Raw genomic sequence first — 16712 nt, 5'->3', positions numbered from 1 at the left:
CAGTAACTGTTCTTACACCGATATGCAGTTCTCATTCTCCTTTTGCAGTCGAAATTTCATTTAAAACTTTTAAACAACACTCGTTTAAAAGACAAATTTGTGATTTTAAGCGTGCAGATTATGAAGGTCTTAAAAAACAGTTGAACGATACTCACTTGGATGATGTTGTTTTTAATTCAAATAATATAAATGATGTTTACATGAACTTTTTCAGAACATTCGAAAGTACTGTAAATAGATATATACCTACTAAAACTATTACAATAAGACCAAATGATAAACCTTTTATGAACAACTTTATACGAAACAAGATAAGACATCGTAATAGAATTCACCACAAAGCGAAAACTTCAAATAATCCAGATCACTGGACAAAATTTAGAGAAATTCGTAATGAAATTATCAGCTTAGTTAGAAAGGCAAAAGAAGATTATAAGTGCAAACTGACATCTCAACTTATTGACAAAAATATTCCTCCTGGTAAATGGTGGCGCACTGCCAAGTCTGTATCAAATTTTACTAAAAAAAGAGATCCCCCCCTCCTTTTTTTGGAACATGATGGCCAAATTTTTATTCATCCATTGGACAAATCAGAGATCCTGAACAATCATTTTGCTAATATAGCTAATATTGATACAGAACCAGAAATTCCTGATAATAATGAGCCTCCTCCATGTCATTTAAATAAATTTGTCATCACTGAGAAAGAAATTTTAGATCAGTTAAAAAATCTTGAATGTTAACAAACCAGCTGGACCTGACGGTATCAGCCCTAGAATTTTAAAAGAGGCTGCTAGCTTTATTTCTAATGGTAAGTTAGTTAATATGTCTCTATCAGTTAAACAGGGGTTCTTCTGTTATTTAAAATTACACATGTTAATCCTATTTCTAAAGGAAAAGGTAGTCCACATTAAGCTCTAAACTATCGTCCAATATCTGCTACTAGTATTGTTTGTAAGATTATGGAAACAGTTCTATTTAAACATTTGTATAATTATATGAGAAGTAATAACCTTTTGTCAAAGTTTCAATCTGGATTCCAGCCAGGTGACTCTACTGTTAATCAGTTAATTGAAATATATCATAAAATTATTAGTAAAATGGATAGTGGGAGGGATGTAAGGTTTGTATTTTGTGATGTATCTAGAGCTTTCGATAAAGTTTGGCATTAAGGACTCTTATTTAAACTTAAACAATCTGGCATAAATGATCAGCTCTTATCTTGGATAGAAAGTTATCTTTCAGATCGTCAACAAAAGGTCGTTTCAGAAGGTTTTTCGTCAACTCTAAGAAGTATACATGCAGGTGTTCTCAGGGATCAGTTTTAGAACCCTTTCTGTTTCTCATTTATATAAATGATATAGTATATGACATTTCTAATAATATTAGACTTTTTGCAGATGACATTTATTTATTTGTTATAGTAGATGATGATCCTGCTGTAGCATCTGCTGCTTTGACTGATGACTTGGATGTTACCTCAAATTGGGCAAAATCCTGGGCTGTTCAATTTAACTTAAGAAAACTAAAAATTATTGTATTTACTAGAAGGGAAAGGGAACACCCACTTGTATTTCTTTTGGGATAAATGGGGAAGAGGTTGAGAAAATAAATATTCACTGTCATCTTGGAATAACATTTCAGTCATCAGCTTCATGGAACTCACATATTGATATTATCTATACAAAAAGCATGCTCTCGTCTATCTGTGCTTCGTCAAGTTAAACATTTATTAGATAGGAGTTCACTTATACGTATTTATTATGCTTTTATTAGACCTAGATTAGAGTATGGTGATGTTGTATGGGGCAATTGCTCCCAGCACAAGTCTAAGCTTCCTGAAAATATTCAGATAGAAGCCGCTAGAATTATTACAGGTTTACGACGTAATTCCTCCAGACAAAAACTTTATATTGAATTAGGTTTTGAAACTCTGGAGAATAGACGTAATACACATAAGATTATACTATTCTATAAAATATTAAATGGGATGACACCTGCATACTTATATGAGTTAGTCCAGTCATATCTTCCCAGACAAACCCCTTATACTTTGAGGAATGAAAATAACACTTTTCATCCGCCTCTTGCTAGAACTAGCTCTTATTTTAATAGTTTCATTCCTTCCACTTTAAGACTTTGGAATAGTCTTCCTTTGAGTTTACAAAAATCCCCAAGTTTGGGTATATTTAGAAGTGGACTGGAAAAGTTTTATATGTTTGCAAGGTTCTTAAATACATGATGAGTAATTGCTTATATACTTAAATATACTTTGCATTTAGTAAGTAACACTGTAAACATATATTTGCTCGTGTGTGCTCATAAGTAGTATGCATGTTCCACTATATTGCATTATTTTAAAAACAGTTGTTATAATTGAATTATACCTTGAACATGTAATATGGAGAGAGCTTTTATAGGCTGTGCCTGTTGCTCAATCCTTTTCATATCTTAATGAATAAAATATGTATAAAATCTAGATATCTTTAAGACGTCGTTATTCCTGTAAGTTCATATGTCTAATCTTATTTCAGTTTTCAATATACATGTAAATTGCAGTTTTCAATATAAATTGAAACATAACAATTTAAAAAAAACATATTTAATATTTTATTTACAAAGACAAAATCATATAAAAGAGTAACTGGTTCATTCATTTTATAACTATTTGTATGTATAACATAAAATAATAATAAAAAAATGCACCATCCAGAGCAGAAAAATGATAGCAAGGAGCCTGTAAAAAGTAAAATCACAAACATACTGAACTTCGAATAAAATTAAAAAACGGAAAGTTCCTAATCAGATGGCAAAATCAAAAGCTCAAACACATCATACAAATGGAAAACAACTGTCATATTCCTGACTTGGAACAGGCATTTAATTATGTAAAAAATGGTTGATTAGATCTGGTTTTATGGCTAACTAAACCCCTCACTTGTATGCAGTTATGCAGTGTTTGTCGTTGGTTGCAGTTTATAGCATCTGTGCTTTTGTTTTTTTCACTTGAGACATTTGGTTTCTCGTTTGAATGATTTAACATTTTGTCACGCTGGTGCTTACTGTCGCTTACTATATACAGGATGCATTGTTCTGACTATTGAAGGCCTAAATCTACAAAATTCGGTTTCTGGAGGATATTTGAATAATTAGCAATCCTACTTTATCTTCTTCTTTTAGTAAGGTTTTTGGCATAAGAACTTTTGTAAGTACCTTTTATCAGGTAATCAGTATGTTGACGATGTAAATATCAGTTGTGAGTCACAATAGGAAGAGTTTGTAGAGTGATCGCAGCAAACGAGATCAAAAAGCCTTCATAATGTGTCGGACAGCTAATATTTTATAATACCAATATGCAGCTAGATAACCTGATATAAGACTAAGCTAACTAAATATTACGAGTATGTTATATGGATAAACATATTCATGGATCTACAATATCGATACCTGTAACTTGGCATTGCACGAGGTCATGTTTTTCTCTGGCTGTTTATGACGTCTTTACACTAAATCCATTAGATGTTGGATGTGTACAGATTGATAGTTTAGTCTTAGATGCATGATTTTTTAATTAGTTGTTAGTGGCTTTAAACTAGCTGTCAGATAACTGCGAGTACTCTCAGATCTGTTCATTGTGTCTTTTTGTGTCGGGATGTATAAGTACCGGGCCACGTCCACTTGTATTTTTGTCCATCTGATGAGTTCAGCCCTTTTCAATTGATTTTTATAGTTCGTTCTTATGTTGTACTGTTATACCACTATCCCAGGTTAGGGGGAGGGTTGGGATCCCGCTAACATGTTTAACCCATCCACATTATATATGTATGTGCCTGTCCCAAGTCAGGAGCCTGTAATTCAGTGGTTGTCGTTTGAATAATATGTGTTACATATTTGTTTTTCGTTCATTTTTTTATATAAATAAGGCCGTTAGTTTTCTCGTTTGAATTGTTTTACATTGTCTTATCGGGGCCTTTTATAGCTGACTATGCGGTATGGGCTTTGCTCATTGTTGAAGGCCGTACGGTGACCTATAGTTGTTAATGTCTGTGTCATTTTGGTCTTTTGTGGATAGTTGTCTCATTGGCAATCATACCACATCTTCTTTTTTATATTATCCGACTGTATTTGCATCTTTTGGAAGTGTTTTCTTATTTTAACCAGCAACCAGAAGATGACTTGCTAAGTTTAGGTCAAACTTATCAACGTCGGTTCAAATATTATGTCGCTGATATACTGAATATCAAAAGTAGAATTCCAGTACTACTGATTTTTGGTACAGAAATAGTTTTGCAAAAGAAGCTGTGTATAGAAACATAGATATAATATCTATGGTATAAGTAACTTGCTATGTTATATGAGTTAAGTATATACTTATACGAAATTTCACAATACATAATACAGAAATATATTGATAGTTTATTCATGTTACACTCCTTTTCAACAAGGTGTTACATAATAATTATTCCAGTAAGACATTTTGCATGTCTACAAGCGATGAAATTGAAATCGGTGTAACATGTACTTAAAAAAAATAAAATGTCTTGACATTTTTTCATTACACACTCCTTCTATTTATATCTACTACTGGGCATTTTGCATATGGTATATTATAAGGACTATAACTGTATTTGTCATAAAGTTGTAAATATCATCAAAAAGACTAGTGAAGTCAATATTATTAATTCTTTAAATTATGATTGCGTTTGATAAAAACCGCAATTTTTATACGTGTGCGTGTAAAACAAATTTTGTTGTAGAGGGGTCTAAATACAGAACAAACAACATTTTCCAAAAAAAAAATCCAAACTCCGATGAAAATATTGAACTAAAATATTAACCTCACAAACTATTCTAATATTATATCGGAAATTGAAATAAAAATCAACTTCCCAATTTTTTTCAAAATGGCGACCAGGAAATAATTACCTTGGAGTTTTAAATAACACTATTAAAGATGACGTGAACATGTTATTCAATGTATGTTTAGATTTTATACCTTTGTTTGCAAACACAAATACAGAAGGATATTATAAATCGCCGTCAATGTGCTAGCAGTATCTGTATTTAAAAAAATAATTGCAGTTATGAAAACCTTCATCACATAACAAAAACAAAAACAAATACAAATAAGGTTAGATAGACATTTCCTAATTTGTCCGACAATGACCTACACAACTTCGGTGTTACAATTCAATACATTAGGTTCCTTCTTTGCCTTTTACAAAAAATAATAGTTGTCGCTTTATTATTTTTACCAAAGCAATTTGGATTTTCTTTATGTCAAAATAGTTTTAGTTTTTACCTTATAAACTTTTCAAATGCTATTCCTAAATTCGATATCAAACCAGTTGTCTAAATCTTCTCAAAATGGCGACCAGAAAATAACTACCTTGCAGTTTAAAAAAAAACTAGATGACGTTTAAATACTATTTAATTTAAATTAAGATTTTATGTCTTTGTTCGCAACGAATTAAATACGTTAAGTTGTAATGCATCGCCGGCAATGTGCACACAGTTTATATGACCGTCTTTGTATTTAAACAAAATTCGGTTTTCAAAACTATCAACCCATAACGAAAAGATTAAAAATAACTGGTAAAGGTTAGCTACACATTTATAAATTTGTCTGACAATGACTTCTTTTGCCAATGAGCGACTACAATGGTGATATTTCTACCGTGACATTATATATAATATATTTAGTGAAATTGAATCTATTTGTTGAAAACGCTTTGGCATAGTCTCAAACCGAAAACTTCTCTTTAACAGTTACTACTTGGAAATCTAATATACAACAGTGCTTATCTAGTTCTTAATTAGGCGGTGTTTTGTACTAATATCATGACAATTATATTAGTCCTTTAAGATAGTTTTCGTTCTATTTCAGAATTAACAAGCTAGATGGCTTTGCTGTAATATCTTTTCCTTTTTAGCTCACCTGGCCCAAAGGGTTAAGTGAGCTTTTCTCATCACTTGGCGTCCGGCGTCCGTCGTCGTCCGTCGTCGTCCTCCGTTGACGTTAACTTTTACAAAAATCCTCCTCTGAAACTAACGGGCCATATTTGATCAAACTTGGCCACAATCATCATTGGGGTATCTAGTTTTAAAAATGTGTCCAGTGACCCAGCCAACCAACCAGGATGACCGCCATGGCTGAAAATAGAACAAAGGGGGTAAAATGTAGATTTTGGCTTATAACTCTGAAACCAAAGCATTTAGAGCAAATCTGTCAGTTGTTAAATTGTTTATCAAGTCCATATCTATCTGCTGTGAAATTTTCAGATGATTTGGACAACTGGCTGTTGGGGTGTTGTCCCAATTGATAAATTTTAAAGAAATTATGCCGGTTTTGGTTATTATCTTGAATACTAATATAGATAGAGATAAACTGTAAACAGCAATAATGTTCAGCAAAGTAAGATCTGCAAATAAGTCAAATGTCCAGAATGGTCAGTTGACCTCTTAAGGAGTTATTGCCCTTTATAGTCAATTTTGAACAAATTTCATTAATTTGGTAAATATCTGTAAATTTTTACAAATTTTTTTCCTCTGTAACAAAAGGGCCAAGTTTTTTAAAGATAGAGCAAATTGTAAGTAGCAAGAATGTTTAGTAAAGTTATTTCTACAAACACATCACCATCACTAAAACACAATTTTGTCATGAATCCATCTGTGTCCTTTCTTTAATATGCACATAGACAAAGGTGAGCGACACAGGCTCGTAAGAGCCTCTAGTTTGTTATTGTTTTTTTAGCTATTTAGTTTGAGGTCTTACGGAATGTATTGATGAATATTGCTAAAAAAAGATTGATATTCAAAACTAACTGATATACTAGTATAAAAAAGAGTTATGATATGATTGCCTCTGAGACAACTATATGTACAATGATGTAGCCACCAGAGTTCAAATAAAACGGATATACACATGACAAATATAAACAATTCAAACCAGAAAACTACACCCTTTTTTATATAACTCAACAAATATGCCTGACATTAACAAGAGATAACCACTGAACTACAGAATCCTGTCTTGGGACATGCACATTGAGAACATGTTCGTGTGAAACAAATTTGTAATTGCTTATCATTTCCTTTACCTGGGACATTGATGTAAGAGCCCGACATAATAAAAGCTGTTTAATACATTTGTTAAACTACAAAAGTTAGTACAGGGCGCAAATAAACCTCACAAAAACAATAGACACATTACTGATGTACTCGTTATTGTAAGCTAGTGCAAAACCAATCAGGTTTGATACATTGTTCAGATTCTTTAAGACTACATAATCATTCAGTACACACATAATTTAACTCTTGACGTTTATTAAAATGAAAATGGATATATAAGCACATTTTTTATTGCGATCTATGTTAATCTTTGTTTAGGCATGTATTAGTCTATGTAGCATAAACATCTGGCAAACAGGATTTTGATCGTTTACCATCAGACTTGATTAAAATGACAAATTCAAATGCTAAACATCTTTTTGTTTTTGAGGATTATTTCGGAAAATATTCTTTGAATGAATTCAAACTCAAATCCTTGGAATTGGAGACCGGACGAATTTAGAAGTTGTTAAGAAGACAAACCCCTTATGTAGTAGACTAGTGACGTGTAGATTCTATTAATATGAATTAATTGAAAACTCTAGAAGTAAACATGACTTATAGCATGGCACTAACCCTCTTGGTTTTATGTAATAATTCCATTGAAAAGAAATATCTCCTGATTGGAAAAGATAAATGTGATATCATGTTACAAGATTTAGCTGATGAAACGTATATCAGGAAATATCCGTCTAAAACTTGGATTTTGTCTAGTCTTCAAAATATAAAAAACATGTATCTAACAGAAACAGATTTTACATTCTTTACAAAACATGATAAACTATTTGACATAATTTCACATACCTTAGCAAACTTCCTTATCTGATGTATCTTCAGACACGGATACACGGCGTTCATCAGTAGTAGGTGCCAATTGAAATCACTCGACGAACAACATGGCGACTGTACATTAATGATTACAAATGATTTACAAACAATGTATTTCGATCGTATATTAAAAGACATTTAAAACGGACACAGCTGGGAGGTTTTTACTAGCATCCAAATGAAAGTTAAAAAATACAGAAATTTGTTGATGGCATATTTAGAAAAATGTAATGCAAAATTCTCTTCTTCAAGAATTGATTATACAACTGCACTACATGTCACAGTAGCAAAAGGCTATTTTGATATGTCAAAATATTTACTGGAAAATATAGGAAACAGATATTTTCCCTTGATAGTAAAAATATGTCTCCTTTGCATAGCACCTCCTTGAATGGTCATCGTAAACTTACACTTTTATTTCTTAAATATGGTGCTAGGATTAATCAGAAGACCAGCAAAGGATATACCCCTATGCTCTCAAGTTGTAATTATGGAATTGTGAACGTCATTGAAATATTGTTACAAAAACACGCAAATGTAAATAAATGTGATAATTATGGTTGGTCTCTCCTAAATATCGCAGCGTCTGATGGCAATACAGACCTTATCAAACTTCTAATTGAGTACAATGCAAAAGTGAACAAACACATGAATAACGGTATGACACCATTGTACCAAGCTTTTAAATAAAGGCAACAGTAGTATACCGCTGTTCAAAACTCATAAATCCATGGACACAAAACAAAATCGGGGTAACAAACTAAAACCGAGGGAAACGCATTAAATATAAGAGGAGAACAACGACATAACACTAAAATGTAACACACATGGACAAAATCCCACGAGAATAACAAATAAAACATATATATATAACATCAAAACCAAATACATGAATTTGGGATAGACAAGTACCGTGACACGTCTTATCGCAATGTGAATTTACACTCAAAAATGAGAGAAAAAAAAAACGACACAACGTTATAATGTAATACACACAGAAACGAACTATAATATAATAATGGCCATATTCCTGACTTGGTACAGGGCATTTTTAAAGGAGAAAAAGGTGGGTTGAACCTGGTTTTGTGGCATGCCAAACCTCGCACTTTTATTGGCAGTAGAACTGTCTGCTACTAGAGAGCATATCAGATGTTAAAAAATGTGAAACTCAAGGATGGTCTCCGATAAATATATCTTGCCTAAAAGGATTTTATGACATAGTTGAAGTACTAATTTGTTTTAGCGCAGACGTAAATAAAAATACCAATGCTGTACAAACACCACTGTTTATCGGTTTTAGAGAAAATCATATGAATATACTGAAATTATCACTGCAGCATGGTTCAGCGATTAATAAAGGGGATGAGAATGAAATAACGCCTTTACATATGGCGTTTCAGGAAGGTAATTTAGACATAGTCAAAATACTAAGCATATTCGGCACCTCAACAAATAAATGCAGTAAAAGTTCCGAAACTCCACTACATAGTTTGTGTTATATGATCCTCAATGCTATTCAACTTTATACTTGTTTGGCTTTATAACTTTTTTGATCTGAGCGTCACTGATATGCTTGCTTTACATTCGTAGCTGGCACTTATGGTAGAAGCATCGTTTTGGAATAAAGAACGAAAACTCTCTCTAATCGGCCCATCTGAAAATTTTCGTCACTCTGGTTAAATCTCGTACGATTTTTTTTTTAAATGGCTTCCGAATTTAAAGTTTCAACGCGAACTTGAAAAAATAGAACAGATCGGAAAAATTTCGATGTTTTTTAAAGTACCGGTCTTTGTAAGAATCATGCAGGTTCCTGTTGATAGGCGATTCATGACCCCTCTTCAAATGTCTTTATATTTTGTTTATGAAGAAAGTAAGGTATGGACATACGCTTAATGTATTATTTTTTTCTTTTGAACCTTGGTTGCCATGGAAACCATTCTTACAAAATTTTGCCTAAATACGTACATTTGTAAATAAGTAGCCTTTGAAAAATGAAATATAAGGGATTTTAAAAAAGCATAGAAATAAAGTTAATCAATACAAACAATATGTATATTTACAGTATTGACAAACAACACCCCAAGCTATACAAAAACGGTAAAACTTTGAATTTACTAAATAGTTTGTTTCCATAGCAACCATTTAAAAATGTTTTTTTTTTTTTAAACTCTTAAATTTTAAATCTGTTTATCTCCCAAGACCAACATTACTATGACATGTCATTGACAAATTTTGAAAGACCACATTCTATATATTAATAAAATAAAAAGAAAGTTGTGTGTTTTTTGTCTTTAAAAAAATAATTTTAGTCAAAAATTGTCAATTTTCACCAAAATTCAGATTACCAAACAGATGAATACTGAAACATTTTGAACCTAACAAGCTAAATCATTCCATTTATACTTGCATTTCTGACATAAATTTGGAAATAAATAAATTGAAATATATGATTGATAGAGATATTTTGGTAGAGAAGTAAAATTTTTCTCTTTGGGCATGGTGCCCCCCCCCCCCCCTTTTTTTTGGATAAAAATCATTTTTTTCAAAATTCAAAAATATGTCAAAAAACTAAAAGATGGAATTTAATTGTGAACATTTTGAGCATTAAAACATGAAATTTCTTCATTGGGTGAGGGCAACAATAGAACCCCCTACACCATTTTTATATATTAAGATTTTTTTTTAGAAATTGGAAATGTGTCAACAACCAACCCAAACAAACAACAGAAAATAGCCGAAAAGCTGATGACTGAATGAAGGATAGCTGCGTCCATAAATACAATTGTTTTGTGCAAATTGAAATTAAAAACCTTTAGATGCTATTTCATAGTTTTTGAAATTAGACTCTGTCCAAGTTTCATTTCAATCTATGTAAAAAAAAACTTAGTCTCAGACTGTCTTTAAATTTTAATTCTGAACAACAGGCTCTAAAGAGCCTGAATCGATCACCTGTTATTTTTTGGTTAAATCTTGCATAAATGATTATTTGTGCTTTTCAATATTAATCAATGAGTGGCTTAACAATTCCATTTAAATGTTCTTTGTATCTGTCTCTTCAACTTTGTACTTGTTTGGCTCTATAAATATTTTAATATGAGCGTCACAGATGAGTCTTTTGTGGACGAAACGCGCGTCTGGCATACTTAATTATAATTCTGGTACCTTTGATAACTATTTACTTTGCTGAATGATAAAGACAACAGTAGTATACCGCTGTTCAAAATTCCTAAATTAATAGAGAAAAAACAAATTCGGGTTACAAACTAAACTGAGGGAAACATAGCAAATATAAGAGAACTACGATATCACAGAGACATAATACCGAAATGTAACACACACAGAAACGAACTATAATGTAACAATCGCCATTATCCTGACTTGGTACAGGGCAATTTATGAAAACATGGTGGGTTGAACCTGGTTTTGTGGCATGCCAAAGCTCCCGCTTTAATGGCAGAGAATGATTTTTTTGCTTTTTACAGTTTATCTTTGTCATGAATAATATTCAAGATAATAACCAAAAACTGCTAAATTTCAGTACAATTAACAATTTAGTGACAGCAACCCAACAATGGGTTGTTAGATTCATCTGAAAATTTGCTCTTAAGGCTTTAGTGTTTGTGATATAAGCCACACAATGCATTTTACCCCTATGTTCTATTTTTACCCATGGCGGCCATGTTTTTTTTTACAAAATAGAAAATAAAACACACGCTTTATTCTAGTTATCCTAAGGATCATTCAGTTTAAGTTTTATTGGAATTGGTTCAGTAGTTTCAGAGGAAATGTTTCAAATATTTAACACCGTACGCACGACGACGGACGCCAAGTTCCTTTGAAACGGTGAGCTAAAAAAAAAAGACTGTCCGTTCTATCAGAAATAAGCTGAAAATAAAAAATAAAAAACTTGTAACATTGAGAGCGCTAACGAGGCTACTTTCCATAAATTTAAATATTTTTAAGGATCATAACTCTTTTACAAAAGTCCATTGTCCATCATTATAGAACTTTTTAGAGATATTGTTGATGTTAAACTAGTTTATATAAGTTTTATTAAAAATCTGGCAAGAATTGTACCTGTGGGAGCGCTAACGGGGCTATTTTCCATAAATTTATTATTTTCAAGGGTTATAACTGTTTTTATAAAAGTCGATTGGCCACCAATATATAACTTGTTTGAGATATTGCTTATACCTAAAGTATTAGTTTTGTAAAAATCTGACAGGATTTGTACATGTGCGAGCGCTGCAAGGACCGGACAGACAAACACACGGACAGCCAGATGGACACAAGGATGGATTGCAATCAAAATGTTAAGCAGACCATGTTTAAATAAAAAAAAAAAGAATTTTTTGTTTATGAAAATACTGTTTTTGATATAACAATAATAAAAAAAATAAAATATTTTTTTGGGGTCTTAAATCATTGGTTTTAATAAGAAAATAACACTCTGTAAAGATTAGACAAATGGGACAGTTTACGTTTGGTACAGTGTATCCAATTTCATTATCTATAGAAAATGCATTGCCTTGTATCATTTCTTTTGTTGACTAGTATGCTTACTATTGCGCAGAGTCAGATTATGTACCCATAATGGCTGTTACTATTTACCTCCCATGTATATTGACATGTATCGAAACCTTTATGTAAACACTTATGTGTCAATATGTCGATTTAACTGTGTTAAAATATAAATTGAAGAACTACAGAACCTTTCTTTCTATTATAATATATAATAATCTAACTTATGCAAAAGATTTGAAATAAATGCGGAATGTATCCATTGGACACAGATGATGCACCTGTTGCGTATCATAAAAGTTATAAACGGACATAACTGAAGAACGGTAAAAGTGACACTTACCAATTATGTACTAACTTTTATGGTGATAAGTAGTGTATACAAGTTTCATAACATTTGGTTGAGGCACACTAAAGAAATAAATACAAAACAAGATAATTCAGCAATTTTTTCCCTCTATAAAGAGGCATGGCATAGAACATAAAAGTGACACCACCAAAATTCAAACTTGATCTGTATTTGGTGATTTTAAGCATTGTGTATAATTTTAATAGCATTTGGTAAAGACAAACTAAAGTTAGAGAACAGAAACGGGAAATTCAGCAATATTTCCATTTGTAAAGGGGCATAACTCTTGGAGGGTTTAAGTGACACCACCAAAATTCAAACTTAGTCTGTGTTTTATGGTAATAAGCAATGTGATGAAGTTTCATAACATTTGGTTGAGGCACGGTGACCTATAGTTGTTAACGTCTGTGTCATTTTGGTCTCTTGTGGACAGTTGTCTCATTGGCAATCATACCACATCTTTCTTTTTTATAAAGATAGAGAACAGAAACCAACTTTGGGACATACTGACGGACGGACAAGGATAAACCTTAATACCACCTCCGCCACGGCGGGGGCATAAAAATGTGTAAATATAACAATTGATTAAATTAGGCAAAATTCAATGAATGGTCATTGCACATGGTTGTCATGAAGGTTTTAGAATCAAAACAGTATATAATAGTAAGAACCATAAAAGATGTGATTATTTTGCCGTATACCAATAATAGTTCAGTTAGGTTTTAAAAAAAAATAATAGACAAGCTGTCCTTTTCCACCATATACAATAGAAACATTGCCCAATTCTTGCACAATTTAATGTAAATCGTTGGTTTATATTTCCTCAGATAAAACATATAGAATGTGTATGCCCCACCGTAGCAAAGGGGGCATTATGTTGTACCTTTGTCCGTACGTACGTCCGTTCCAGAGTGATACCCTTATACAAATGGAAAAAAATCCTGATTTTTTTGTTTCTGTTCTCTCACTTAAGTTTGCCACAACCAAATGTTTTGAAACTTATACACAATGCCTATTTCCATAAAATACTGAAGAGTTAGAATGTTATTGGTGTTACTTGTACTGTCAATAAGTTATGCCCCTTTAAAAATGAAAAAGGTGCTGAATTTTCCGTTTCCGTTCTCTCTTTTTCATCTGTCAATCTTACCCTGACCTCATTTTCTTAGAACATTTATAATGTAAAGTTATTATGATACTTGTATCATTATCTTTACATAACACTTACAGAGTTGTAAAAGTAATTCAATGATAAATAAAACCAACCAGACATTTCAGGGTGAGCCGTCTTGTTTAGCAGATCTTAGCCTAGGGTTAAAGTTTTTAAAGAATCAATCTGTTTCAAAAACCATCAATGAGTTGCATTAAATTGTTACTGTAACTTCTTTATAACCATTTTGAAAGAGAAAGTATCCTGAGCTATTTTTTTTAAATGTTCATTAATATTTGTTATATAGATAATCATGTTATGCTCATTGTTGAAGGCTATACGGTGACCTGTGGTTGCTTATTTCTATGTCTTTGCTCTCTGGTGGAGAGTTAATTGTCTCATTGACAATTAAAACACATCCTCTTATTTTTATACATAGACTTACCATTAATTAAGTTTGGGATTCAACATTATTCTTTTTCACTGACAGCATCAGTCTAAAGCACGACAACGGGTTTTGCGTATTATCATTTAAAAAAAAACGTATGACAAATCTCACATATATAAGTTTGAAGGGAGAGGTACATATGCTGCCCTCAACTTTAGAAGTTGTGTTATGCTTAAATTCTTAATACACTTAGTTCACAAGTAAACACAATGAGATACCACATTTTTTTCAACAAATTTTATAGTTTTGAAAAAAAAAATCGAAAAAGGGGGGTTGCATTATACCCAGAGTGATGATTTTTCATTTTGTACAAGTATATCTTCATTTATGATATATTCTCGTTTAAAATTACCTAATTTTATGTCAGACATGCACGTATAAATGGAAAGTTTTAGCTTTTTAAGTTCAAAATGTTTCAGTATTCATTTCAACAAATCTTTTCACTGATTATGTCACATATCAGATATCTACCTAATACAGTCCCAGGAGATGAAAACTGGTTTGTTTTCTCTCTCTAAGTTTAATCATGAGGAGACTTGGGTCTGAGTAGTAAATTTAAGTACAGACTGTATATATTGTATGCTCCCATATTGTCCAAAATTGGATTTTATTGGAAGCTGGAGTTATATGATAACCGATGATAATACCATGACTTTGAAGTATGTGGGCTTCATCCTTTAAAACTCTAGCTGCAGCAGTCGCCTGTATATTTTATGCGTCAGTTTAAACCTGATCAAATAATTTTCACTCTACCGAGTGCTTTATCACTATATCAGGTTCACATTTAAACCTATTTAGCAATACACACTTATTGCTATATAACAAAACAGTACCAAAATTGCACTCAGTAACCCAATTGCGCCTATTCAACAAAAAAGCTGCAGAAATCTTACAAGTTTTCTTTCACCATTTGAAGTTATCTAATTATCATCTTTTTGAAATGAGAAATTTAAATTTGTTACCAGCATCCCTTTTACAAAAAATAATATCATGGAATAATGTCAAATTGTTCGAAATATTTGAAGAAATAAAACAAAACATCTGTTTATATTCTAGTCTTAAGGATTTGAAATTATTCATGTAATGATGAATGGAATTTGGGTACAGAATCAAACTCATTTTTCTATGACTCTACATGAATTAGAATGTTTGTAACTATATTGTAAACAAGGATAAAACAAGTCTCCAAGACTAGTTTGCAATTCCGCTGAGTGAAAAAGTTGTCACCTTAATTTTTGGAGTTAAGTCAAAATGAAGTTGATAACTTGGTTGGTATTGGTTCCCTGATATTTGTCCTATTTTGTTGGAAAAGTTATGCCCCTTATTTCAACAATTTTCTCAGAGGAAAAGTAGTTTTCCTCAAGGGAAATCAAATTTCCCTAAAGGAAAAAGATTTTTCCTCAAGGGAAATTGTTTTTTCCTCAAGGGAATAAGATTTCCCTTAGGGAATTTGCTGCATAAATATTTCCTATGAGGAAATTCTATTTCCTTAGAGGAAATTCTTTTACCTTTGAGAAAATTATTTTTCTTTGAGGAAATTCTTTTTTCTTTAATTAGTCTTACCTAAAAAATAAGCACAGCATGGACTTTTGTCTGGTTCATGAAAAAAGTTTGTGAAAAAACTGACAATATAGGTAGCAACTTCACAACTTCAAATTTATTTTCATGACGAAAATTTAATAAAAATACAAACCTAAAGACAATAAAAAGCTTTGCCACGCACAGCCTGATACTACTACAGATGTATATTTAGCATATATCAACACCAAATTTTTTATGACTGTTGAAATCAAACATATTTTAATTATCGACCTTTCAACTTCAATATGGACTAATTCGAAAACAGGTATTAGGTGAACCCAAACATTTCTATTAAGTAGCAGTCTCTAACTACATATCTACTTAAATTTATATGAAAGTCCTACAAAATGTTGAAAATGTGTACATTTAATTTGTTTTCTAGCTTCTCTCATGTGAAAGCGATACCTCTTTGATTACTATTTATGTATTGCGTCTAAATAAGAATTGTAACACTTTATAGTGACTGAACAGTTTAAACAAATACTTCCAAAGAAACAGAAAACTTGGAACAGCACCAGCCATGCCAGTAGATGTATGAATAAAAACTCAGATCAGAATAGCATTGAATATGTCCTTGTGAATATATAGTATAATTAACAATAATTCTGCAGATAATGTAATTTTATCAAGTGTTTTGTACGCAACGTTAGAATGTAACACACACAAAAACGAACTATAATATAACAATGGCCATATTCCTGACTTGGTACAGGACATGTTTAAAGGAA

The sequence above is a fragment of the Mytilus edulis genome, chromosome 13, assembly GCF_963676685.1.
Source record: "Mytilus edulis chromosome 13, xbMytEdul2.2, whole genome shotgun sequence".
NCBI lineage: Eukaryota > Metazoa > Mollusca > Bivalvia > Mytilida > Mytilidae > Mytilus > Mytilus edulis.
The sequence above is the reverse complement of the archived record's forward strand: the minus strand, read 5'-3'. Positions refer to the sequence as shown.